This window comes from Egretta garzetta, unplaced genomic scaffold (genome assembly GCF_000687185.1).
Source record: "Egretta garzetta isolate BGI_Z169 unplaced genomic scaffold, ASM68718v1 scaffold527, whole genome shotgun sequence".
NCBI classification, from domain to species: Eukaryota; Metazoa; Chordata; class Aves; order Pelecaniformes; family Ardeidae; genus Egretta; species Egretta garzetta.
The window spans coordinates 386,493-389,896 of record NW_009260359.1 but is presented as its reverse complement, the minus strand read 5'-3'; the positions used below and the strand labels follow the sequence as shown (position 1 = coordinate 389,896).

The window sequence follows — 3,404 nt, the reverse complement described above, 5'->3', positions numbered from 1 at the left end:
CTTTAATTTATCAATTAATTCACCCACGGTGCCGTTCCCCAGCACGTGCTCGCACACAGCCCCGGTCCAGGGACCGCAAAGGCCCCGGCAGCATCGCAGCTCCCCTCGGGGGGGGTGTGTGTGTGGGGGGGGGTGCACCCCCAAACTCACATTGCGTCTGATCCGGTGACATCAGAGCCAGCACCTCGCAAAGCCCAAATTTGCTTGTGTCAACGTAGCAGCTGTATAGGAGAATCAGTGTAAAATCAGGGCTGAAAGGTTAAAATAATTCCCCCTCTCCACAATTTTCCAAGTTCATAACCACAGCAGAATCCCCCCTCTTGCTCACTTTTGCCTTCACTTTTTTTTATGCCACGGTAAAGGGCAGTACCTTGTGTTTCCCCGCGAAGCAGAATATTTCAAACAGCATCTTGCCCTCTTGAAAAACAAGTCGTTTATGTTGAAGATGCAAGGCTTCGCTTGGTGACTTCAAACAGACAAGGGAATTCCGCCCAGCACTTCATTCACTGAGCCTGATCTTAAAAGATGGAGCTTAAAAGATTGAGCTTTCAATGAGAGAATCCACAACAGTGATTAAAATAAAAGTTATACCCTGCCTCTGGCCTCAGTTTTTTCATCAGCTGGAAGTTGAGATTAGATTTACTCCGTTTATAAAATTCCTACCTCTCCCTTTGTCCCGAAAGCTGGGCGATGAGATGTGGTTGGAGCCACGTAGGAAGAGCTCCGTCCTACGATCACACAGCCGGTTTGATGGTCGGCAGCCTGACTCTAGGTGTCCTTCTGAGGACCCACTGCCCAGCCCTTGCAGATTAAATCACCCTGGTGGATCCGCTACCCCCGGGCCGGATTACCAATCCAACCAGATCCCTGCATCCCAGTTCAGTTTGTCCCCGCTGTTTACTCCAGCCACAGGAGCTGAGGTTTCTCCAGGGCAGCTGGTGTTAAAGTTCTCACAGACCAGCTACAGCCCCCCCCCGTGGGCGGGTGCCCACATATTCCCCCCTCTATTCACCCAAAAGTTTTCTGTGTAAACATTAAAAAAAAAAAAAAAGGCACTTCTCCCCCAATTCCCAGCGGAGAACAGTAATGGGAATCTACAATCCATAATTTCCCAAGGGATAAAGGGGAGGAAAAAACCACCCAAACCAAAACCCACACAAAATCCAACCCCGTTCCTTTGTTGTCTCACCCAGCAGGACTGAATTCCAGGACAACCGAGTCGCTTCCATGCAAAGCAGCCCAAAGACCTCTTCCGTGCCGTTTGATTGATCCCAGCCCAACACCGACGTCAGCTGAAGAGACCAGACTTTGAGTGAAAGAAATGATCCCGAGGAGAATCCCCTCCGAGGCCGCAGGTCTGGTTCGAAGTCAGGGGCATCAAACGGTGCCATCAGTGCTTCAGACAGGCTGAGGCTCGTTTTCTAAACCACCACGTGCTTGGGATGTTCGGAGCTCTGGGTCAGGTTTTAATCACTCGGAACCCGTTCCAACTGGAAATTTAGAAGAGGCCGTGCAACATTCACCTCGCTGCTTAAATGGGCAACGCAGAGGGTGCTCATTTCAACTAGAGGGACGTATCCTTACCAAAATACGGAGAGTGGAGTAAACCTTTCTTCAGTGAAAGCAGTAAGTGTAGCTGCGATAACCTTTGCTGGGGGCGGGCTCGTTAGTGGTTAAAAGGACACACAGGAGGTTATCCCAGGTATCCTGTCTGGCACCAGTTTTCCTGCTTTTTTGTTACGCGGAGTCAGATTTTCGGATGAAGTCTTTCCAACCTGGAATCCAGACTGATCTCTGAGCGTAAAAATCCAGAGGGCTCATGGAGATTGCCGTGCTAAAGCAAACTGCCCACGTTGCAAATCATTCTTCTGTTTCACCAGCATTCTTTTGCAAGTTTTCCATATTTTTTTTTTGATGCTTTTGGGATCAAGACTTAGAACTGCCCCCAAACTCACACCATCGCAATGGCAGCAAAGTCTAAAACGTGCATTTGAACAAGAACCATTGACCCCCTTTCCCTGAACCATCCGGTGCCTTTAAAACAAGGCAGTAACCACACATAACCATTTCACAGTCGCTAGGAAAGGTAAAACTCAGCTTACGCTGCAATAAAGAGAAGTTTAATCTGCTAGTTCAGGTTACTAGCTACTTTGAAAATCACTAGCCACTCCAAAAAAATCACTAGCTGTACTTTGGTTCACTCTCTCCAGGCTAGAGGTCAGCTTGAGCTTCAAAATAAGCGTGCGGATAACGATGTCCGCTTTTTGTTAGGGAGTCTGAACCCAGCGCAGCCCTTCTCAAATCCGAAGCAGATCTGACCAGTGTGCAAAGCCTGAGGCTTACTGGGGGACAAAGATGTAGAGTGACCCAGCTAAAACCCCTGACGCTTCCCTCATCCCTCCAAGGAAGTGAAATTCTCAGCACGAGCGCTCAAACCCCTCCCACGATAGCAGGTCTTTAGCAATCGAAGTCCAAAGGCGACCACCAGCACGCCCACAGAAGCCATTCCACTGCGGCCCCGTGCTCTTACACTTGCCAGTGAGGAATCTCCCAAACGCGCTACTCACTCTTTCAAAATTTGTACTGGATACAAAAATACAACCTAGTTTGTTCTTAAAAATAATAGTTTTGGTAATGAAAGCACAGAGGATTTTTTTTTTTTTTTAAAAAACAAACCAGATTATTTAGCAGCGGCTTTAAAGCCACCCAGCTGGAACACTTCAGGAACATCTGCTCTCCTACCGCAACTTTTGCGGCCCACATCTAAAGCAAGTTACTTATTTTTGAGGATCAGCGTGTACGAGAATGAATGCTGCGTGCACCTAGGACTTCCCACCCACCAGGTAACGCAAATCCCGTTTCTGCTCTCCCCCCCCATTACCCGACCTACGCCATTTCTACCTCCCAGCCCGCCTGGGAAGCGCAGCCACGCCACCACATCACACCTCCGCGCCTGAAGATCCTTGGACTCTCACTTCAGAATTCACACGTGTACCAACCATAGTATTTTAATTTAGTTGTTAGTATGTACATTAACACTCAAAAGTGTGATAAAAACCAAACAAAAGTAGTTTTGTTTTAATAAACAGCATGTGATACAGACCGCGAAGATAAATAAAAAGCAGACGACTTTTTACAGTTTCCCATGGACATGAAGTACAAGTATCATAGGCCAAACTTCTGGTACTCGAGTAGCGCAGCGGAAAGGGAAAAGAGGGTTGTGGGTTGGTTTTGTTTTTGTTTTTCTCCTAAAAAAGTACTGCAAGACTATTCTCAGTATGACAACACATGCACCTCGCTGCACCTTAAATACTTTTTTGGCCCATTATTACTAAAAATGTCTTGCTTTCTAACTACTTTACCACAGGACCTTTGTTACAGAATGACATACACATGGCAAACCC

General features: G+C 47.4%; 1 protein-coding gene across 3 annotated transcripts in view; it reads right to left on the bottom strand.

Annotated features, from left to right (window-relative positions):
• ZNF639 (zinc finger protein 639) overlaps positions 1 to 3,398 on the bottom strand; it is an 8,998-nt gene extending 5,600 nt beyond the window's left edge. For 2 of the 3 annotated variants that reach the window (XM_035898448.1, XM_035898450.1), the window contains exons 1-3: positions 1,190 to 3,398; positions 371 to 531; positions 151 to 221 (exon numbers count right to left, since the gene is read on the bottom strand). The gene's annotated coding sequence lies outside the window, so the exon portion shown is untranslated. Of the gene's footprint in view, positions 1 to 150; positions 222 to 328; positions 532 to 1,189 lie in introns of all 3 variants that reach the window. The other variant, XM_035898451.1, reaches the window with a different exon arrangement.
• Positions 3,399 to 3,404: the final 6 nt, after the last annotated feature.